Source organism: Bombina bombina, chromosome 2, assembly GCF_027579735.1.
Source record: "Bombina bombina isolate aBomBom1 chromosome 2, aBomBom1.pri, whole genome shotgun sequence".
Classification (NCBI taxonomy): Eukaryota; Metazoa; Chordata; class Amphibia; order Anura; family Bombinatoridae; genus Bombina; species Bombina bombina.
The window spans coordinates 206,097,607-206,122,659 of NC_069500.1; positions in this window are offsets into that span (position 1 = coordinate 206,097,607).

Consider the following 25,053-nt stretch of genomic DNA (forward strand, 5'->3'; position numbering starts at 1 on the left):
AACACTATTTTTGTAACACTAATTTTGAACACTATTGTTTGTATTATTGTTTATTAGTTTTTTGCTTGATGCACTTGCTACAGTTGTACTTAGGCTAATTCTGTTTTATCAGTATACACTCTTATTCTGGTGTACCACTCACACTGATCACCTGTTATTACCTCTGTTTTTATTGTAATTATCAGCTTTGGCCCTTTGAGCCGCTTCTGTAAGATATTCCTGTATTTGTAATTTTATTTATATGTGCTTTTTACATTTTTTATATATAGTCTTTTATTACTGATGCTTTTTAACATGGTTCATTAAATAATCTTCTTTTATCTCTTTGTGAGTATATTTATCCCTTGACCTCTTGTTGGCGCTGTATTCACTTCTTACTACTTGTGCATATTTTTTGGAGGTTGGTTAGGATCTCTGTTTGGATACAGCTTGGGGATTACCTTAGCGCTTGTACACACACCCTTTTTCACTAGTTCCTTTAAATGACGTCATCCAAGATGGCGTCCCTTCAATTCCGATTGGCTGATAGAATTATATCAGCTAATTGGAATTAAGGTAGAAAAATTTGCATTCTATTGGCTGATCCAATCAGCCAATCGGATTGAACTTCAATCTGATTGGCTGATTAAATCAACCAATCAGATTTTTCCTACCTTAATTCCGATTGGCTGATAGAATCCTATCAGCCAATCAGAATTCAAGGGACGCCATCTTGGATGACGTCATTTAAAGGAACCTTCATTCGTCGTTAGTCCGTCGGCCGAGGAGGATGTTCCGCGTCGGAGGTCTTGAAGATGGAGCCGGGGATGGATGAATACTTCTGCTGGATGGAGGACGTCTTCTGCCCCACTTGGATGAAGACTTCTGCCGGATGGAGGACCACATCGCCCGGATTGGATATAGAATTCGGCCCGGCTGGGTGAACATGGCTCAAGGTAGGGTGATCTTCAGGGGGTTAGTGTTAGGTTTTTTTTAAGGGGGGATCGGGTGGGTTTTAGAGTAGGGGTGTGTGGGTGGTGGGTTTAAATGTTGGGGGGGGGTCTTGTATTTTTTTTTACAGGTAAAAGAGCTGATTACTTTGGGGCAATGCCCCGCAAAAAGCCATTTTAAGGGCTGGTAAAAGAGCTGATTACTTTTGTAATTTAGTATAGGGTAGGGAATTTTATTATTTTGGTGGGCTTTTTTATTTTATTAGGGGGCTTAGATTAGGTGTAATTAGATTAAAATTCTTGTAATATTTTTTTATTTTTTGTAATTTAGTGTTTGTTTGTTTGTTTTTGTACTATAGTTTAGTTTATTTAATTATTTTTTAGTTTAGATAATTGTAGTTAATTTATTTAATTAATTTATTGATAGTGTAGTGTTAGGTGTATTTGTAACTTAGGTTAGGATTTATTTTACAGGTAATTTTGTAATTATTTTAACTAGTTAGCTATTAAATAGTTATTAACTATTTAATAGCTATTCTACCTAGTTAAAATAAATACAAAGTTGCCTGTAAAATAAATATAAATCCTAAAATAGCTACAATGTAACTATTAGTTATATTGTAGCTATATTAGGGTTTATTTTATAGGTAAGTATTTAGTTTTAAATAGGATTAATTTATTTAATTATAGTAATTTTATTTCGTTTTATTTAAATTATATTTAAGTTAGGGGGGTGTTAGGGTTAGGGTTAGGGTTAGGTTTAGGGGTTAATAACTTTATTATAGTATCGGCGACGTTGGGGACGGGAGATTAGGGGTTAATAATTGTAGGTAGGTGGCGACGACGTTGGGGGGGTCAGATTAGGGGTTAATAAGATGTATTATAGTGTTTGCGAGGCGGGATTGCGACAGTTTAAGGGTTAATACATTTATTATAGTAGCGGCGATGTCTGGTCGGCAGATTAGGGGTTAATAAGTGTAGGTAGGTGGCCGCGACGTTGGGGGGGCAGATTAGGGGTTAATAAATATAATGAAGGTGTCAGCGATGTTAGGAGCAGCAGATTAGGGGTTCATAGGTATAATGTAGGTGGCAGCGATGTCCGGTCGGCAGATTAGGGGTTAAATAATTTTATTATAGTGTTTGCGATATGGGGGGGCCTCAGTTTAGGGGTTTATAGGTAGTTTATGGGTGTTAGTGTACTTTGTAGCACTGTAGTTAAGAGCTTTATGTTCCGGCGTTAGCCCATAAAACTACTGAGTTTTATATGCGGTAGAAGTCTTGGAGGTAGAGGCTGTACCTCTCACTTCTTCCAAGACTCGTAATACCGGCGTTAGGAAAATCCCATTAAAAAGATAGGATACGCAATTGACGTAAGGGGATTTGCGGTAGCCAAAAGTCACGGAAGAAAAGTGAGCGGTACACCTGTACCTGCCAGACACGTAATACCATCGGGCGTTAAAAAGCAGTGTTAGGACCCCTTAACGCTGCTTTTTAAAGCTAACGCAGAACTCGTAATCTAGGCGATGATTCTTTAAAAAGTAATCTCTTAATTTCTGCAATTTTTTATCATGCATGTCACACACTGTTGATTTAGGGGATGCAAGGTGCATAAATGTTTCCTCCTGTGAGTGTTTTTGTGGGTGTCTGTGTTTATGTCTTTGTTCTTTGTTTTTTGTCTCTATGAGTGTGTATGTATTTTTTTTCTGTGGGTCTCTCTGTGAGGGTGGGTGCGTATGTCTTTGTGCATTTTCTGTGGATGTCTGTGAGGGTGTGTGCATATGTCTTTGAGCTTTTTCTATGGGTGTCTCTGCGAGGGTGTGTGTATGTTTGCCTTTGTGTATTTTCTTTGGATGCCTCTGTGAGGGTGTGTGTGTATGTCTGTGTTTTCTGTGGATGTCTCTGTGAGGGTGTGTGTGTGTATGTATGTATGTTTGTGTTTTCTGTGGATGTCTCAGTGAGGGTGTGTGTATGTATGTCTTTCTGTGTTTTATGTGGTTGTCTCTCTGTGTGTGTATGTTTTTGTGTGTTTTCTGTGGGTGTCTCTGTGTGTGTGTGTATGTGTATGTCTTTCTGTGTTTTCTGAGGCTGTCTCTGTCGGTGTTTCCTTGGGTGTATGTGCAAGTTTGAGTTTGTGTGTGTCCATTGTCTGTCCCTTTTTAGGACATTTTGACCTTACTACTGATTCTTCACATCTTTCTACAGAATTTGAGACTAATGAGACCTTTACGGAAGTCACCAATCCACCATTTAACCTTTAAATTATTGTTTAGGCAGTTCAGGACCCTTCCTTTCAGCCACTGCATGCTGTTGTCATCATTTAGTTGGCATCTTCCTTGACAAAAAGATAATCAGAACTCCATATTTTGTTTTCTAAAACTCCTTTTTTTACAAAACTGTAGTCTACTTCATTACTTGTCAGGTCAATGTATTCAAGTGCTGAGTGACTGTTTGGGTGTCTGTGTCTGAGTGTGTTTGTGTGTTTCTTTGTGTGTCTGCTAGAGTGTCTATATGTGAATCCTTATGTGTGAGTGTGTGTGTTTCAGTGTATGTTACTACCTTTACAACATTTCCAAGTTTAAATAGACACTTAAGAATACAGTGCATATACGTTTTAGTCACTTGGTCAAAAATTGCACATGTCAAAGGGGGGGGGGGGCTGATCAATGGTTAAGTCAGGGGCCCATAAATTTCTAGTGGCGCTAGTGGCGGCCATTGTGTCTTTTATTGCCCTCCTGTATTGTGAAGGCATCTTAACCTGCTCTTTAAAATGCTGAATGTCCTCCCAATCAATGCCATGGCTCTTGTGCATGCTTCATTGTATTTTCTCTGTATTCTGTCTGTGGGAAAACCGACTAGCGTCAGCAGCCAGTTTTTAGCAAGGTTATCCCTTGTCACTTGGAATTTAAAACAAGAATAAATAAAACATTTCAGTCATAGATTAAGAATATACAAATAGAAAAAAATTGCACATGACCTTTACAACAATAATGGCCAATCTTTGCTTCTCTGGCCTCAATGTTATTTAGCCTCACAAAATACCCCCACAAAAGGGACACAATGGTATTTACTAAACATTATTTATGTTAACATTAAAAATACTGTTGATGACTATAGGTTTTTTATATATATATATATATATATATATATATATATATATATATATATATATATATATATATATATGGTAAATAAATAATTGGGAAAAGGGAAAAAGAAGGGGATGCATTTCTAGTGGCGCAACACTCGTTGAATAAAAAATACAATATAATGGTAGAAATACAAAGGTTGCCGTAAATACTATTTGAGCCAAGTAGAAAAGAAGTAAGAGAAGTGAATAGATTTACACTTAAAACACTTAAAACAGATGGCTACAATAGCTACATGTACAAACAGTCATACAATGTAGCGTACAAGTATTAATGCAATATTATACATATATACAAATTGTTCAGCAGAAGGTGTGAATACCCATGTATACAGTGTACAGAGAAAATGTATGCAGACTAAAATATTTGTGAAGAAATAAGACTATAATTCAGATATTAATATCTCATATAAATGCTATGTAATACGGATATTGTCAAAACAAATGAAATATTGGTTTCTATCAAAAACAAGACAGCAAATACAGCCACTTCAATATGTGTTTCTCCTGTGGGATTGAAAAACCAATTGTGAATAGATGAACATGTAGAAAGATGGACAACTTTAAATAACAGGTCCCTTTGGGAGTCTACTTACACTCCTTTACCTCAATCCTATGAGGTAAGTACCGCGCAGTGCAAGGGGAGTCCCTTGGGATCACAGCTGCAGGTTGTGCCAAGATGTCTTCTGGAAAAGCTTCCTCTCTTCAAGAATCGTTCCCAGGCATATATGGCATATGATAAAGAGAGCAAACAGAGTTCCGGGGGAGGAGTGTAGGTGTGTGGTCACCTGCAACACCTGCTCTGTTCTCCTCTCCTGTCTCCTGTATTGGCGAGCTGCCTAAAAACCCTATGACCAGGGTGGCTTGGGCTATCCATAATTCAACGGTCCTGGAACTCCGTGAAGTGCCATAACAAAGCACTTAGCTGCGAGCTGCAGCAGTGGTAAAGGACTCTTCCTTATCCAATGTCAGTGTAACCTACCCTATACAACATTTGGCACCTGTATCAAATGCAAAGATAAGAGAGGAAAAGAATGCAGTAACGTTATTGTTACTTATTGGGATAGCGCAGTCTGTGGTGCTTTTTCTCCCGCCTGTGGGCGATGTGTGTGGGGAAGCCTCTCCTCGTTCCTGTACTGGTTCCGGCTAAGAAAGCTACCATCTGTTTTCCCCTGTATGCGGGCCTGACAGGATCCTGGTGAAAGACGCCCAAACCGGAGGGGAGTGCTCTGTGGACATTTTTTTTTTTTTGTCTAGCTCCGGCACTATAGAGAAAAGGCACTTAAGCATCGGGTTCCCTGGCTCACCCCCACCGGTGCTGCAAGAGGGTAGCGGGACTGATCTTAGCCTGTGCACTGTTTCTTCAATTCCTCCCGGTGCTGCTGCACTCGACTTACCTGACAGGTTTGGGCATTATCGGCCCAGAAGTGGCGCTTACACATTCTTTCCAAGCATCTTGGTCTCCCCTCCCACCGGTGCTGCACAAGGGAAGTGAACTGATTCCGGCTCTTTAGCTGCTGCTCTGGCTCCTGGCTTCTGCTTTGTCGGCTGTTTTCTGTCCGGATGATCCTTGGTGTTGGTCCTGGGTGGTCCGGATCTTGAGGCTGTGTAACATATCTCAGCCTAATTTCACTATCCCTTTAAGAAATCCTTCTCTGACTGCTGCATTTGGGCAGTATTCACATTCAGCTTGCTTGCCTGCCTGATTAATCATTCATGCACCTGATTACCTCAGCCTCTTTTTAAGCCTTCTCAGGTCTAATGTGCAGTGCATTAACATTGAAGTTGTGATCCTGAACAACAGAGGTCTGTGACTGTTTCCTGTATGAATTTACCAACTATTTCAACCTACAGCATTTTCTATTCCAATGCCTAAAATCATCAAATCGCAAGTATCCAAATAATTCCTTTTTCTGTTTCCTGGACACTGCTACTTAACAAACTCAGAACTTTATAATAAATCAAGCATACTTTTGGTTATCATCACTCTCTAATTACAACAGCATCTTACTCAGAACTTTATAACCATTTCTCTGCTACAAGTTGTCATTGCTGAAATATCCTGCTGCAAATATGTTAACATATTCTGAACTCTGCATCTATGTGTTCAATTAAAAGCTTTCATGTGATTCTCCAATATATGTTCAAACAGTAATTGATGCCTTAAACTTAACTTTCACCTGTGCTGCTCTGCTAATTACTGACATACAGCTCTTTATAATATTATATACTGTGAACCTGCAACAAACCAAGTTTGCATCTAAATGCACAAACAGTAATTAATGCCTAAACTTGCAGCTTGTCTAAGTACCTGTGCAGCTGTGCTTAAATTCTGACATACAGCTTTATATAAAATTATGTACTGTGAACCTGCAACAAACCTTAGTTTGCATCTAAGTGTCAATCTTTTACTAGATTACTCTGAAGCCTGAACATTCCACATTGCTATATTTTTTCTCTCATTGAATCCTGCAGTTACTTCTATTAACTAACTATAAGTCACAGTGAAGTCAGAATATATTGTATACAAATGTTGCACCCTCCATTTATTCTACAATAACTTCTAGCAACTATGAATCACAGAATATCATCTATCCACGCCCAGGATACTCTTCCCCGGGTCAGGGGTCGGTGTCTTCAAATCCCTACCACTGCCCCGAGGGTCTGTGTCCTGAGCGCATGTACACCGGATCATGACAGAATGTTAATGCCTAAAAAAGGGATCCGCAGTGGTAGTGGATGCACCGACCCTCAAAGGAAAATAAAAAATTACAACATAACTCAGACCCAAGCAATCCCTAAAGGAAAAACAGAAGATTTTCAAACTTTAAAAAATTTAAAGACACAGTACTCCCATTCTAGACAATCCTCTACTCATGTTCGTGGTTACCATTTTGGTGAAACTGATCCTGAATCTGACTATGAAAATGAAGAGGATTTAACCATAGCTTCGGCAGAAAAAATTCAGATTTTTAAAGATTTAAAGAGACAGAACCACTTTTCTAAAATGTCATCTGTTCCTCAATTTCGTGCTTACCATTTTGGTGAAACTAATCCTGAATCTGACTATGAAAATGAAGAGGATTTAACCATAGCTTCAGCAGAAAAAAGTCAGGCTTTCAAAGATTTAAAGAGACAGAACCACTATTCTAGGATTTCATCTGTTCCTCATGTTCATGATTTCCATTTTGGTAAAACTGATTCTGAGTCTGACTATGTAACTGAAGAGGATGCATTCATAGATTCAGCAGAAAAAATTCAGACCTTTAAAGATTTAAAGACACAGGACTACTGTTCCAGAAAACCATCTACTCCTCCTGTTTGTAATTCCTATCCTGGTGATACTGATTCTGAGTCTGAATGTGTCAACATGGAGGATGACTTCACAGATCCAGCTGAACTGGCATTAGACTGGTATGAGCGCAACTTTAATTCGCCACAAACTCAGACAAGACCTCAACCTATTTGCTATAATGACATCCTTGGTTGTTATATTTACAACATGGATGATACAGACAGCTCCCATCATGAAACCTCTCATGGAAATACTGATCTTCCTATTTCTGATATTACCATGGATTCGTTAGATTGGACAGATTCAGAGCTGGAAGAAAGGACATCTGGTTTACAGACTGCTGTTAGGAGTAAAGGTCCCCTCAACTACTATGCTGATTTATCACATCAGAATTATGCATCCAGTGATGAAGAGGATTTCTGTTCTCAACCTTACTACAAACCACAATGGCAGCAACCTAAGAAGCCTCATACTGGGAAGAAATCTAAGCTCTCTAAGAAAAAGAAGAAGAAGAAGAAGAAAATCCTTCTGCCCACAGAAAATCAGAAGTGCAAAGAGGAAACTCAGCCTGATTCCCCTGTTTTAGATTCTGTTGTACCAGACCCTCTCTTGCCTCCTGACACTGTCAACACCGAGCTGGATGATGTCTATAGTCACTATCAGTCTGTTCTTAAAGCATCTAATGGTATCTCTTCTCAGACTCTACAACAACTACAAAAACTGTTTCCAAATATTGATTTCTCATATCCCTCTCAGGATGCCTCATTGCCTGTAAACCCTGTGCTAGAAGCAAAAGATAATTTTGTTCCAGATAAACAACCTTTCAGTTTACCAGAGATAATCCTTGGAGAATTTAGCTCTGATATTCAAACTCAAATAAGCATGCCTGCTGAACTCCAGATAACTTCTCAGTCAGAATCTTGTGTCATGATTCCTCCGCATCTACTTGAGTGTGGCATATTTCAGTACACTTCATCTTCTCAAAATTCTTCTGTTACTGCATCTAAGAAATTGTTTCCCTTGGGAGATACTTTGCATCAACCTACATTTTCTACTACATCAGTTTCCTGTACAGGAATTCCTGATACTGAATCCTGTGAGGACAACTTTGAACCAAGTTCGCAAGTGGACATTCTTTACCCTGAAACTTGTACAAAAGTTCTTCAAGAAGATTCCCTTGTGCCCATTCCTGTTCCTGTTTTCCATGATTATACTACTAAACCTGACATCAAGGTGGACTCTCCTGTTTTTGACCCTGGTATGGGTATTCCTTTGTTTAACCCAGAAATGGGTGTAATAATACTTGATCCTGAAGATAGCCATGCCCTCTATTCAGAAGCGAGTATGGTTCTGGGCTGTAAAGTGGGTCTTGTTAATTCTTCGTTTATAAACCCTGAAGAAAGCCTTGCCCTATGCTCAGAAGAGAGTATGGTTCCTGGCTCTAAAGTGGGTTCTTTTTCTTTCTCTATAGTTGAACCTTGCCCTGGCATGGGCATTCCTTCACCCGATCCTACTGAGGATATTCCCAAACCTTGCCCAGATGTGGGTACTTCCGAACCTTGCCCTGGCATGGGCATTCCTTCACCTGATCCTACTGAGGATATGACTGAACTTTGCCCAGATGTGGGTATTCCTGAACCTTGCCCTGGTGTGGACATTCATATACCTGTTCTTAGTGAGGACACTTTTGATTCTGAATCCAGTAAGGAGACATTTCATATTGAATTAGAAGATGGCAAGAACTGGACAAATCTTGCACTCTACACTCCTATCTCCTACTTTGAAGAAAGCCCTGCTATTGCATTAGAAGTGGCTATAGCTTTTTCTTTTGGAGTATATCTAATCCTCAGCCAAGAGGTTAATTCTGAGGATACTCAAATCTCTGACCCAAAGGTGGTTAATCTGGTTATCAATCCAGAATGCTGCATCTCTTTTTCTGAAGCTGAGGAAAGCCTATTCATATCTCTAGGACTGGCTGCCTTTTCATTGGCTATGTACATGGTCATCTATCATGAAGAACATCCGCCTATCTACCCTCAGGATGATTCTGTGGTAGGAAGCTCATTGTATGTTACGTTCATGCATTCTCACGATGACTACAAAAAAGTTGACTTCAAATTTTGCTCTCATCATTGTCAAGATCTTTTGATACCTGAATTACATGGCCTTTACTTCGTCATTCAACTTTTTCAAGAGATTTCCAACCCTCCTTTCTTGATTTCCAATTGGACTCGCTACCTCCATACGCCTACTACCGGTACTCCATGTCATTTTTGTTCTCTCTCCTTTTGGATTGTATTGGGCGCCCGGAGGTCGCCTTTAAGGAGGGGAATCTGTAACATATCTCAGCCTAATGTCACTATCCCTTTAAGAAATCCTTCTCTGACTGCTGCATTTGGGCAGTATTCACATTCAGATTGCTTGCCTGCCTGATTAATCATTCATGCACCGGATTACCTCAGCCTCTTTTTAAGCCTTCTCAGGTCTAATGTGCAGTGCATTAACATTGAAGTTGTGATCCTGAACAACAGAGGTCTGTGACTGTTTCCTGTATGAATTTACCAACTATTTCAACCTACAGCATTTTCTATTCCAATGCCTAAAATCATCAAATCGCAAGTATCCAAATAATTCCTTTTTCTGTTTCCTGGACACTGCTACTTAACAAACTCAGAACGTTATAATAAATCAAGCATACTTTTGGTTATCATCACTCTCTAATTACAACAGCATCTTCCTCAGAACTTTATAACCATTTCTCTGCTACAAGTTGTCATTGCTGAAATATCCTGCTGCAAATATGTTAACATATTCTGAACTCTGCATCTATGTGTTCAATTAAAAGCTTTCATGTGATTCTCCAATATATGTTCAAACAGTAATTGATGCCTTAAACTTAACTTTCACCTGTGCTGCTCTGCTAATTACTGACATACAGCTCTTTATAATATTATATACTGTGAACCTGCAACAAACCAAGTTTGCATCTAAATGCACAAACAGTAATTAATGCCTAAACTTGCAGCTTGTCTAAGTACCTGTGCAGCTGTGCTTAAACTCTGACATACAGCTTTATATAAAATTATGTACTGTGAACCTGCAACAAACCTTAGTTTGCATCTAAGTGTCAATCTTTTACTAGATTACTCTGAAACCTGAACATTCCACATTGCTATATTTTTTCTCTCATTGAATCCTGCAGTTACTTCTATTAACTAACTATAAGTCACAGTGAAGTCAGAATATATTGTATACAAATGTTGCACCCTCCATTTATTCTACAATAACTTCTAGCAACTATGAATCACAGAATATCATCTATCCACGTCCAGGATACTCTTCCCCGGGTCAGGGGTCGGTGTCTTCAAATCCCTACCACTGCCCCGAGGGTCTGTGTCCTGAGCGCATGTACACCGGATCATGACAGGCTGACTCCTTACCTACATACCAGGCTGAGGTGGTCCGAGGCGCAGGCTGTCCCTGAATATAAGTTCTCAGTCCTTCATTGCAAACACCAAAGACTAGACACGGTATCGTATTGAACTTCACCTCTGCAGATTTGCTTATTTTTTTTTCTCAGGTGTTGCTTTCCTTTCCTGAATACTTGGGCTGTTACTCCTCCCTACACCTAATGGACAGTTAAGTCTGTGAAAGTCTATCTCCTGGCTCTTACCCCAGGGAGCTGTACTCTCTCAACCCAGAGAACTGTACTGGATTTCCCTCACTAACAAAAAGGTTGCCTGAGTTAACCAGTAAAAATTGAATAGAGGGGTCCAAAAGACTCATCAAGATCTATTAAGAGACTGGGCACAGACGGAGAGAGGAGGAGTAGGGGAAGGGAAGGAGTGGGGCACAAGGAGAAATCTCCTGACTGCAATACTGTGTTTCCTTAAATTACTCTGTAAATTGAATTCTGCCTGTATATATTCTAGAGAACCATTAAAATATCTAAGCACTGGTTTGTTGGTACACTGCATTAGAAAAACTAGCTCCCAGGAGTGCCTGCTAGAAAATACCTAGTCTTACCTTAAAAGTGCTACTTGGACTCTATCTTAGGTAAACTCAGTGTATTAATAACTTTCTCTCTCTTTCCCCCTCTCTTCCCCCTATTTTCCTTTTGTCTTTGTTCTCTCTTTTCCCTTTTTTCTCTCTTTTTTTTCTCTCCCCTCTTCTTCTCCTTTCTAATTTTTCTGATATTTTTTCTTTTTTTCTTAATTTTTTTTACTTATTAATCTATTAAAAGACCCCTGCTGTGTTCATTCCTAAACCTCTCCGGGGTATAGTGTTAAAGGAGACAGAGAGAAAACCCAGGGATACAGTATTGGGATACAATGTTACAATGTAGTATGTATTTTCTTTAGTATCTCAGTAGTCCTGTTAAAATAATCAAACTATTTAATTGTCCAACATTGACCTACTGTAATAGAAACTAAGGCCTAGATTTGGAGTTCGGCGGTAAAAGGGCTGTTAACGCTCCGCGGGCTTTTTTCTGGCCGCACCATAAAATTAACTCTGGTATCGAGAGTTCAAACAAATGCTGCGTTAAGCTCCAAAAAAGGAGCGTAGAGCATTTTTACCGCAAAAGCAACTCTCGATACCAGAGTTGTTTACGGACGCGGCCGGCCTCAAAAACGTGCTCGTGCACGATTCCCCCATAGGAAACAATGGGGCTGTTTGAGCTGAAAAAAAACCTAACACCTGCAAAAAAGCAGCGTTCAGCTCCTAACGCAGCCCCATTGTTTGCTATGGGGAAACACTTCCTACGTCTGCACCTAACACTCTAACATGTACCCCGAGTCTAAACACCCCTAGCCTTACACTTATTAACCCCTAATCTGCCGCCCCCGCTATCGCTGACCCCTGCATATTTTTTTAAACCCCTAATCTGCCGCTCCGTAAACCGCCGCCACCTACGTTATCCCTATGTACCCCTAATCTGCTACCCCTAACACCGCCGACCCCTATATTATATTTATTAACCCCTAACCTGCCCCCCACAACGTCGCCGACACCTGCCTACACTTATTAACCCCTAATCTGCCGAGCGGACCTGAGCGCTACTATAATAAAGTTATTAACCCCTAATCCGCCTCACTAACCCTATCATAAATAGTATTAACCCCTAATCTGCCCTCCCTAACATCGCCGACACCTAACTTCAATTATTAACCCCTAATCTTCCGATCGGAGCTCACCGCTATTCTAATAAATGTATTAACCCCTAAAGCTAAGTCTAACCCTAACACTAACACCCCCCTAAGTTAAATATAATATTTATCTAACGAAATAAATTAACTCTTATTAAATAACTTATTCCTATTTAAAGCTAAATACTTACCTGAAAAATAAATCCTAATATAGCTACAATATAAATTATAATTATATTATAGCTATTTTAGGATTAATATTTATTTTACAGGCAACTTTGTAATTATTTTAACCAGGTACAATAGCTATTAAATAGTTAAGAACTATTTAATAGTTACCTAGTTAAAATAATAACAAATTTACCTGTAAAATAAATCCTAACCTAAGTTATAATTAAACCTAACACTACCCTATCAATAAAATAATTAAATAAACTACCTACAATTACCTACAATTAACCTAACACTACACTATCAATAAATTAATTAAACACAATTCCTACAAATAAATACAATTAAATAAACTAGCTAAAGTACAAAAAATAAAAAAGAACTAAGTTACAGAAAATAAAAAAATATTTCCAAGATCTTCATCCAACCCAAGCGGGGGTTGGCGATCCATAATCCGGTCCAGAAGAGGCTCCAAAGTCTTCCTCCTATCCGGCAAGAAGAGGACATCCGGACCGGCAAACATCTTCTCCAAGCGGCATCTTCGATCTTCTTCCATCCGGAGCGAAGCGGCAGGATCCTGAAGACCTCCAGCGCGGAACATCCATCCGGACCGACGACTGAACGACGAATGACTGTTCCTTTAAGGGACGTCATCCAAGATGGCGTCCCTCGAATTCCGATTGGCTGATAGGATTCTATCAGCCAATCAGAATTAAGGTAGGAATTTTCTGATTGGCTGATGGAATCAGCCAATCAGAATCTAGTTCAATCCGATTGGCTGATCCAATCAGCCAATCAGATTGAGCTCGCATTCTATTGGCTGTTCCGATCAGCCAATAGAATGCGAGCTCAATCTGATTGGCTGATTGGATCGGCCAATCGGATTGAACTAGATTCTGATTGGCTGATTCCATCAGCCAATCAGAAAATTCCTACCTTAATTCCGATTGGCTGATAGAATCCTATCAGCCAATCGGAATTCGAGGGACGCCATCTTGGATGACGTCCCTTAAAGGAACAGTCATTCGTCGTTCAGTCGTCGGTCCGGATGGATGTTCCGCGCTGGAGGTCTTCAGGATCCTGCCGCTTCGCTCCGGATGGAAGAAGATCGAAGATGCCACTTGGAGAAGATGTTTGCCGGTCCGGATGTCCTCTTCTTGCCGGATAGGAGGAAGACTTTGGAGCCTCTTCTGGACCGGATTATGGATCGCCAACCCCCGCTTGGGTTGGATGAAGATCTTGGAGCCAGGACGGATCGGTGATACCTGGATGGTGAAGACAAGGTAGGAAGATCTTCAGGGGCTTAGTGTTAGGTTTATTTAAGGGGGGTTTGGGTTAGATTAGGGGTATGTGGGTGGTGGGTTGTAATGTTGGGGGGGGGGGGTATTGTATGTTTTTTTTTACAGGCAAAAGAGCTGAAATTCTTGGGGCATGCCCCGCAAAGGGCCCTGTTCAGGGCTGGTAAGGTAAAAGAGCTTGTAACTTTTTTAATTTAGAATAGGGTAGGGAATTTTTTATTTTGGGGGGCTTTGTTATTTTATTAGGGGGCTTAGAGTAGGTGTAATTAGTTTAAAATTGTTGTAATATTTTTCTTATGTTTGTAAATATTTTTTTATTTTCTGTAACTTAGTTCTTTTTTATTTTTTGTACTTTAGCTAGTTTATTTAATTGTATTTATTTGTAGGAATTGTGTTTAATTAATTTATTGATAGTGTAGTGTTAGGTTAATTGTAGGTAATTGTAGGTAGTTTATTTAATTATTTTATTGATAGGGTAGTGTTAGGTTTAATTATAACTTAGGTTAGGATTTATTTTACAGGTAAATTTGTTATTATTTTAACTAGGTAACTATTAAATAGTTCTTAACTATTTAATAGCTATTTTACCTGGTTAAAATAATAACAAAGTTGCCTGTAAAATAAATATTAATCCTAAAATAGCTATAATATAATTATAATTTATATTGTAGCTATATTAGGATTTATTTTACAGGTAAGTATTTAGCTTTAAATAGGAATAATTTATTTAATAAGAGTTAATTTATTTCGTTAGATAAAAATTATATTTAACTTAGGGGGGTGTTAGTGTTAGGGTTAGACTTAGCTTTAGGGGTTAATACATTTATTAGAATAGCGGTGAGCTCCGGTCGGCAGATTAGGGGTTAATAATTGAAGTTAGGTGTCGGCGATGTTAGGGAGGGCAGATTAGGGGTTAATACTATTTATGATAGGGTTAGTGAGGCGGATTAGGGGTTAATACATTTATTATAGTAGCGCTCAGGTCCGCTCGGCAGATTAGGAGTTAATAAGTGTAGGCAGGTGTCGGCGACGTTGAGGGGGGCAGATTAGGGGTTAATAAATATAATATAGGGGTCGGCGATGTTAGGGCAGCAGATTAGGGGTACATAGGGATAACGTAGGTGGCGGCGATTTGCGGTCGGAAGATTAGGGGTTAATTATTTTAAGTAGCTGGCGGCGACGTTGTGGGGGGCAAGTTAGGGGTTAATAAATGTAATACAGGGGTCGGCGGGGTTAGGGGCAGCAGATTAGGGGTACATAAGTATAACGTAGGTGGCGGTCGGCAGATTAGGGGTTAAAAATTTTAATCGAGTGGCGGCGGTGTGGGGGGACCTCGGTTTAGGGGTACATAGGTAGTTTATGGGTGTTAGTGTACTTTAGGGTACAGTAGTTAAGAGCTTTATAAACCGGCGTTAGCCAGAAAGCTCTTAACTCCTGCTATTTTCAGGCGGCTGGAATCTTGTCGTTAGAGCTCTAACGCTCACTTCAGAAACGACTCTAAATACCAGCGTTAGAAAGATCCCATTGAAAATATAGGCTACGCAAATGGCGTAGGGGGATCTGCGGTATGGAAAAGTCGCGGCTGAAAAGTGAGCGTTAGACCCTTTAATCACTGACTCCAAATACCAGCGGGCGGCCAAAACCAGCGTTAGGAGCCTCTAACGCTGGTTTTGACGGCTACCGCCGAACTCCAAATCTAGGCCTAAGTCTTTCTTGTTATTAATTGTTCCTCGGCAGGGCCCTGCTGTACACTTCATTAATATCCCTAAAACTATATATTTTTTCATATATTTAATCTCTGCCCCTTAAACACAACCCCAGGCTCGGACGGAAGCGCAACACTATCTCGTGTGCTAAGAGACTTGAGGGGGAAGGGGGAGGGAAGAAAAAAGAAAAAAAAAATTCTTGAAATATTCCACATACAAATATTTGTACTATTAGCTTTAGCGGTTCTACAGCCTTACTCGCTATATAGGACCTCTCCTGACTATTACCTTATAATTAAAGGTGCATTAAAGCTCTGAAATCAGAGCTGCCTCTTAGGACTGATTAGCTTTGCCCTAGTTGGGTATTGCTACCTCACCGGTGATCATACGTGTTCTGGTTCTGTGCCGGTTTTTCTTTGCCTGCCTCCATAATAGCCTTCTTAAACTATTCACGCTAGGTTGCCTTGATAAATTGGCAACCCACGACTAATCACTCCTTCACACCTTCACTGATCACGTCCTTTCCCTTTACCTCACTTTTCAGAGGGTGGAATTCCCTCTCGTCAAGTCACTGTGCCCCCCTAGCGAGGGTCCTTTTTTTTTTTTTCCCCTTCCCTTCTTCACTTGGTTTAAACTTTCTTGCACAGACACCACCTTGTAAGTCCACGAGTATATGGATACATTTTTGCACGTTCACTCTAAAACATCACCTTCTGCTATGGCGGCCAGACAAAGAGACAAGCGGAATAAAAGTACCCTAGATCCTCCCGCTGAGGTGCAGATACCCACTAGTAACTCTCAAACATCAATATAATCTATCGACATTCAATCTCTAGTTCTTAATATATCGGAAGCTCTTTCACCCAAATTTGAAACTCTGAAAAATGAGATTAAATTAGATATTGGACATTTAGTAACAGAAGTCAAACAATTTGCTGGTAGGCTCACAGAAGCAGAGCAAAGGATATCTGATCTTGAAGATATCACGGTAGAATACAATACTAAGTTTGAAGCCTCTACTACCATTCTCCTTAAGCTACAGAATAAAATTGAAGACCTAGAGAACCGTACACGCAGGAACAATCTTAGAATAATTGGGGTCCCTGAAGAGAAACAGTACGAAGATCTACACAAACTACTTACTTCCACAATCCCCCAGCTTTTAAAGATCCCTGAGGGTTTCCCTAAAACATCTATAGAAAGAGTACATAGAATAGGCCCAATTCCTCTGACCAAAACTAATATGAGGCCTAGACCAATTATTGTTAAATTCCTGAACTACCAAGACAAGGTAATTTTTTTACAATCCTTTCGGAAATTCCAACCCATACTCCTTGGGGAAGCTAAAACCCTTTTATTTCAGGACTATTCAGTAGAAACAGCCACGAAAAGAAGGGAAATAGCCCCAATATGCACAAAATTCATTCAGAAGGGAATACGAGCAACCATATTGCACCCTGCTAGACTTAAAGTACATCTAGATAACCACACATATTTTTTTGACACAGCTGTAGAAGCAGGAAGCTATTAGGATGAAGGACCCCTTTACAAAGGGTATCAGAGAGCCTAGGTGGTATAGCCTCTCTGAAATATGGGTTCCCCCCCCCCCTTTTTTTCCCTCCTTCCCTCTTTCCTTCCCTCTTCCTTCCATTAAAAAATGGCTATGCTGAGCAGAGTTAAATTCACCTCTTGGAACATAGGAGGCCTTACGTCTCCTATCAAAAGGAAAACAATATTATCCCATTTAAGGAAAATTAACACCTCTATCACATTCTTGCAAGAAACACATTTGAAAGCTGAAGAGATTCTCAAGCTTAAATCCTCCTGGGTCAAAGAAGTTTTTTTTTCTCCTAGTATCAAAAGGAAGGGGGGAGTGGCTATTCTCATTGGTAAAAACATTAATTACGAGATATTGCAGGTAGATCCTGATCCTGAGGGGAGATTCATCTTTCTAAAAATTAAAATTATTAATATTTTATATACGCTTTGCAACGTATATGCCCCCAATGTTTTTAACCCATCCTTTTGGGGAATACTACAAGCCAGGCTTATGACATGTGCAGAGGGCTATCTAATAATGGGAGGGGGTTTTAATATGGCTCCTAAGTACCCGCTAGATAGACTCAGACAGGATCCTGTCCCTAAAAAAACTAAAAGGGATAAATTAGAGTCAAAACTTTTTTCTAGGCTATTTGCAAACCTGAAAGTTTGTGATGTCTGGAGACTGCAATATCCTGATTGTTGTGACTATACTTGCCTTTCAAAAGCACATAAATCACTTTCAAGGATAGATTTATTTCTACTTGATGAAAGGCTATGTAAATCTCAAGTTCATGCTCAAATACTACCTATTGTTATCTCCGACCATGCCCCTATTTGTTTGGACTTTCAGGCTCAGGATCTAACACGAATGCATAGTCGATTTTCATTCCCTACATTTCTTTCTACAGATCTTAAATTTAAAAATTGGTTGGAAGCCAAATTTAAGGAGTATGCTTATTTTAACCATGAATATACTTCTCGTCCTATATTATTTTGGGAAACTGCCAAAGCAGTTCTAAGGGGCGAAATACTAGCTTATAGTGTGAGGAGATCCAAAAAACTTAAGCAGAGGGAGGGGGAGCTAGTGCGAGCAGTCTCAAACGCATTTAACCTTCATTTAATTGAAAAAACGTTGTGGAGCTGGGCTAAGTATACCTCTGCGCTACGAGATAGAGATTCTTTTTTACTCTATAAAACAGCACAGAAAAATATAAGGGCTCAAGCAAAAATGTACCGATATGGGAATAAGACTGGGAAGTTACTAGCAAAACTTCTCAAAAACAAGAGAGGCTCTCAATTGATAGATCTTATTCACGCTGAAGGTCAAACTTTTAAAACCCCTGAAGAACTCTTACAAGTCTTTTCAAATTACTATACTGATTTATATAAATGTAGGTAGGTGGCTGCGATGTTAGGGGCAGCAGATTAGGGGTTAATAATATTTAACTAGTGTTTGCGATGCGGGAGTACGGCGGTTTAGGGGTTAATATGTTTATTATAGTGGTGGCGACGTTGGGGCGGCAGATTAGGGGTTAATAGCATTATGTAGGTGTCTGCGATGTTGTGGGCAGCAGATTCGGGGTTAATAAATATAATGTAGGTGTCGGCGATGTTGGGGCAGAAGATTATAGGTTCATAAAAATAATGTAGGTGTCGGCGATGTCGGGGGCGGCAGATTAGGGGTTAATAAGTGTAAGATAAGGGGTGTTTAGACTCGGGGTTCATGTTAGGGTGTTAGGTGTAAACATAAATTTAGTTTCCCCATAGGAATTAATGGTACTGCGTTACTGAGCTTTACACTGCTTTTTGGCAGGTGTTAGACTTTTTCTCAGCCGGATCTCCCCATTGGGGAAATCGTGCACAAGCATGTACAACCAGCTCACCGCTGACTTAAGCAGCGCTGGTATTGGAGTGCGGTATGGAGCACAATTTTGCTCTACGCTCACTTCTTGCCTTTTAACGCCGGGTTTTTGAAAACCTGTAATACCAGCGCTGTAGGTAAGTGAGCGGTGACAATAACGTGCAAGTTAATACCGCACCCCTCATACCGCAAAACTCGTAATCTAGCCGTATGTTTTTTTAATTTCTTAATGTTGTTATAATCTTCATTAAATCTTGTCCTCATATTATGTATGGTGCACCCTACATTGAGGAGATTACATTTACAAGTCAATAAACTATGTGGGCTTAATTACCATTGCATCTATATTAAGCATTAAATTGCTTAGATTTATCAAAGTTAGGGAAACTTGCACTTTAAACAAAACACAAAAGTCCCCTTCTGTTAACTTAACCAGTTTCCTATTCCCGACTTTGGAAGAAATGTAATTCTAATTGTTATTTTTATTTATTTATTTTTGCAAATTAATAGAACTGTTAACCTTGCTAGCTAGGTTATCTAGTATCTCCTAATATTTGCTGAATTTAATATTGTTAACCATTATTTATGTTACATTAGTAGTCTGGGGTTGCATCTAATCTGATATTAGTACTATAACATGAAGTAAAAATATTTGCACTGGATATGCTAATTTGTAGATTTTCTGTTTCAAAAGTTTTTGTTAAGGTATTGAGAAAAACATAAAAATTAACTTTTTTTTTTTTTTTTTTTTTTTGGTTTTAAATTAACTTTATTTGTAAAAGAAAAATATCCAACATATCACATGTCATCATCATATACATAACCACAAATACAGAAATTTGTCATGAACCTGTTACAAACAAAAACAGTGGCTTATCTAGATCGGTATCATCATGGGTCCATGTATTACTTAGTCCTTTCCATCTACCAATTTATTAACTTGATACATCATATATATACGTAGCATCATTAAACATTGCTTGTACCATTTTCATTTATGTATAACCACTCAAGCCCTTAAGTAATGTATAGGTGACAGTGAGATTAGTGGGTAGAAGTAGAGGTGGATTGGATAGTGTTCGTTAAGGAGTGAGTATATTCTTCCCAGATGAAGCGAATGTCATAGAAATCCCCCAATTTGTCTATTTTGGCGTAATGGTATTTTTCTAGGTTTAAGGCTACCGTGACCCTGTCCCTCCAAAACTGTACCGTATGTAATGTGCTTTTTTTCCAGTTATATGGAACATATCTTTTAGCTGTATTAATCATTATTGTCAACAATTTTAGTCTGTACGCACACCTTATCTTAGGGCGAACGTTAAACAGAAACGTCCATGGCGTGTGAGGGATTGGGGACCCTAAGACTGTCTTCATTTCTCTACCTATTTCTAACCAATATTGTTGTGCAAGTGGGCAAGTCCACCATATGTGCGTGAAAGTGCCTCTATCTTCGCATCCTCTCCAACACCTCGCGTCATAATTTGGGATCATTCTCCCTAGTTTATCTGGGGTATAGTGCCATCTACATAGCAGCTTGGTGTTCATTTCAGCTACCTGTACTGATGAGGCTGAGGAGCTCATCTGTCTAAATATTATATCCCACGTCTCTTGTGGTAGATTGTCATTCAGCTCTGACTCCCACTTGGCAACGTAAGTCGGTGGTCGTGTAGTCTGGTGTGTGAGAAGAAGCCTGTAAGACACGGATAGGGTGCCGCTGTGTGGTAATGGTGCATAGCACATGGATTCAAAAGGTGTCATAGATCTAGAGATATCTTTCCTATGCAGATGTTGTCTATGTCCATGTGATATCTGGTGATATAACAGGCAATTAGTGTGTTCAAGGCCTAAAGTATCTAGGGTCTCTTGCAGAAGTTTAAGTTTGCCATTCTGTAAAACTTTATGCCATGTTGCCATCTGATGCATTGTTAGTGAGTGCATATTCTGCGAGTGAGGTTGGTTAAGAGATTTAATGTCCCAGGATATTGGAGTCAGAGGAGAAGGGATAGTCGAGATAGACTTGTGTGATCTTAGGATTTTGTGCCAGGCCTTGAATGTTTCTTGAACTATTGAAGTTCTGCTAAATTGAGCATAATTATTATGGTCCTGTTTATTTGATATCCAACATTGGCTTCCTAATTGAGTATCGTTACATATTTTAGCTTCTAAGTTTACCCACTCCTTATGTGTAGCATGCTTACACCAATCTACTATTCTAGACATATAAGTCGCATATCTGTACAGCTGTAGGTTTGGTGCCCCTATTCCACCATTTAACTTATTTCGGTATAAAGTCTGTGTGGCAATTCTCGGTCTTTTATTGTTCCATATGAATGAGTTTATTATTTTTTGTAGTTGGTGTATTGTCAGGGATGTTAATAGGAATTGTTTGAAAAAGATAGAGGATTTTCGGGAGGATAATCATTTTAATAGAATTGATCCTGCCTAGCCATGATAAAGGTTTGCTTCTCCATGAGGCTAAGGTGGATATAATATGTGTTTTAAGAGGTTCAAAATTTAGAGGGTTTATTTTTGTAAACAGGGAGCTATGTAAACGCCCAGATATTTAAGTGCTATGGGTTGTTGCTTGAATTGGTGAATCATGAGAGGATGTAGTTCATGTTGCGGTGTTCCTATATTAATGAACTCTGACTTTGAGTAGTTAATGCGAAAGAATGACACCCTTCCAAACTCATGTAATGTTGACATAAGTGCGGGGACTGAGGTTTGTAGATTTGTTAGGGTTAGTATGACATCGTCCGCATACAGAGACGTCTTGTATTCGTCCTGACCCACCGCTATCCCTTTTATCGCTGGGTTGTGTCTAATGTACGTGGCCAAAACTTCTATTGCTAGAATGAATAGGGTAGGAGATAGGGGGCAGCCCTGCCTAGTTCCATTAGCAATTTGGAATGGTTCAGATAAAGAATCGTTTAGCTTAATTTTTGCTGTAGGGGTGTTATATAGGGCAAAGACCTTATCAAGGAACTCAACATTAAATCCAAATCTTAATAATGTATGCTTTAGGAAGGACCAGTTCAATCGGTCGAATGCTTTTTCAGCGTCCATAGAAAGGACCACTGAAGGGATATGATGCGTGTTTGCAAATTCTATAAGATTTATAATTTTAGTGGTATTATCCCTAGCCTCCCTATTTGGGGTAAATCCCACTTGGTTAAGGTGGATTAGATCTGGGAGTACTCTATTTAAACGGGTGGCAAGAATCTTAGCATACAGCTTAACGTCCACGTTCAATAATGATATGGGCTGAAAATTTGAAGGGGTCGTGGCTGGTTTGCCTGGTTTAGGCAAGACTACTACGTGTGCCTCTAACATTGAGGGTGGGAATTTGGCCCCTTGACTAATTTCGTTGAAGATTGTAGCTAGTTGCGGGGCTACACTATCTTGAAAAATTTTATAATATTTCGCAGAGAACCCATCAGGGCCCGGGCTTTTCCCGTTTTTCATCGTCTGTATTGCTTTTTTAATTTCTGGTATAGAGAAAGGGGAGTTAAGTTGTTCTAATTGGGTTTCTGTCAGTGTGGGTAAGGGGCATTTTCTCATATATTCATCTAATTGCAAATCAGACAGATTGACATTTGGTGATAAGTTGTATAGATCAGAATAATATGAGTGGAATGCTTGAAGTATTTTAGGGGTAGTGGCTATCGGTGGTGCGTTGTTTTTTTTTAGCTCGTATATATGTGATTTAAGTTTCCTCTTTTTTAAAGCTCTTGCTAGGCATCTACCCGCTCTGTTATTCTCATAATGAAAAAAACTGTTTGTTTTATGAGAGAGGTCGCGGTACTCTATTTGTAAGAAATCATCAAGGGTCTGTCTGATTTTCTTTATTTCAAGTAATATGCTTTCATTCATAGGGGAGTGTTTGTGTGAGTACTCCAAGTCTGAAAGTTTAGTGGTAAGCTCGTCGTATGTTGCTCTGTGAGTGCGTCTCCGTTGGGCCCTAAGTTTTATCAGTTCTCCTCTAAGTAGACATTTATGTGCCTCCCAAACTGCAAACTTGTTGGGGGTGGAAGGTATGTTTATTTGAAAGTACTCTTGTATTGTTTTATTTAGTTTATCGATGACCCCTACTTCATTAAGCAAGGTGTCATCTAGCTTCCAGATAAATGGTATATCTGAATGCTCGGGCCAGTCAATATGCAGTAGAACCGCAGAATGATCTGACCATACTGTGGGAGAAATGAGACATTTTTTAACCGATGTCAGGCCAATTTGATTAGTAAGAAAATAGTCAATCCTACTGTAAGACTTGTTGGGGTGGGAGTAAAACGTATAGTCCCTAGTGTTGGGGTGTTGAAATCTCCATATATCATACAGTTTGTGGGATTTAAGCTGCTTCCAAAAATATGTATGAAATTTTGTGTTATGTTCAAGATGGGGGTTATCGCTGTCTAGACGTGGTTGGAAATGTAAGTTGAAATCTCCGCCTATGTAAATTGGGCCTGTGGAAATGTCCAATATGCGATTGAATAGTTTTGCAAAAAAGTGTTTTGGGTTACTGTTAGGGGCATATAAATTTATGAAGGTAACCGGTCTTCCATATAAACGACCCATTAATCCTAGGAAGCGGCCTTCTGTGTCGGTGTCTTTTTTAAGCAGTTGAAAAGGTATGTTCCGCTTCATGAGAATACTAACGCCAGCTTTCTTAGAGGGACCTGTGCTGTGAAAGTGCTGTGTATATGTGTGCCCTAAGTATTTAGGTATGCTCCCCTTTTTAAAGTGGGTTTCCTGCAGGAACAGGATATCCACCTGTCTCTTTGAAATATCTGAGAGTGCCTTTGATCGTTTACACGGAGAATTAAGACCCTTCGCATTTTGAGACAGAAGAACTAAGGAATGAGTCTTGTTAGAACTATGACAAGGCATTATTGTAAAAAGGCTTGTTGCTAAATATAGAACTGTCTAAACTTGTCAAACAAACAGTGGTCATGTATTTAGAATGAGAGATTACCCAAACCATATTATGGATGTGACATGTAGTGGTCATATATGAACAATTCAAACAAACAACATTTCTGTGAGTGAGAATGAAAATAACGTTCTGTGCAGTAAATAACAAAAAACAAATACAAACAAACACATCTCTAAGTCTGTAATCAGACATAAAAAGAGAAATATCACTAGGGGGAAAATACAAACATAGAGTCTCAGCTTTTGGTTGAAGTAAAGTTCTTGCTCGCCTGAAGATACAGGTGGAGCTTGTATATATTTATCCTGAGGCGAATATGGGCAAAAACAATAGGGGCAAGTTATATCTGAGAACAGTATACAAGTAAATAGTGGGTGCACATGGGATGAATACTATACCTATCCTGGTATGGTTACCCAAAGGTCTCAGACTGGATCAAGTTCACTGTTTCTTAGAATCGGTCCATAAAGTGAACTAAAGATGGAACCAGTTTTGTCAATATCTTTTACTCTTCTTCTGAATTGGAGGAGTGACTACCTCCTACACTGGCCCTTGACATGGATTGGCTCTTCTCTGATTCTTTCGTTGGCGGTGATGTTTTGCCTTTCTTGTTCAGCTTGGTTTGCCATTGTCCATGATGTGTGCTTGGTCTTTTGCCGGTTTTCTGTTGTTCCATTGACGGTGGTTCTAGCTCCAAGGAGTGATCTATGCCTAGATCTTTACTAAAGGCTTTCATATCCTCGGGTTTGTTGCATATCAGTCTTTTATTGTCTTGTATAACTATAAGGTGAGTGGGGAATCCCCACCTGTATGGTATCTTCTTGATACGGAGGAGAGTTGTTAGAGGGGCAAACTCCTTCCGGCGTTGCAGCGTTCTTGTGGAAAGATCCTGATAAATTTGTATGACAGTACCTCGAAATTTCACAGGCTGTTGTCGTCTGGATTGATTGAGAAGCATTTCTTTTTCAAGAAAATTTTTAAATCTAATAATAATGTCTCTGGGTGGAGCTGTATCCGGAGGTCTAGGCC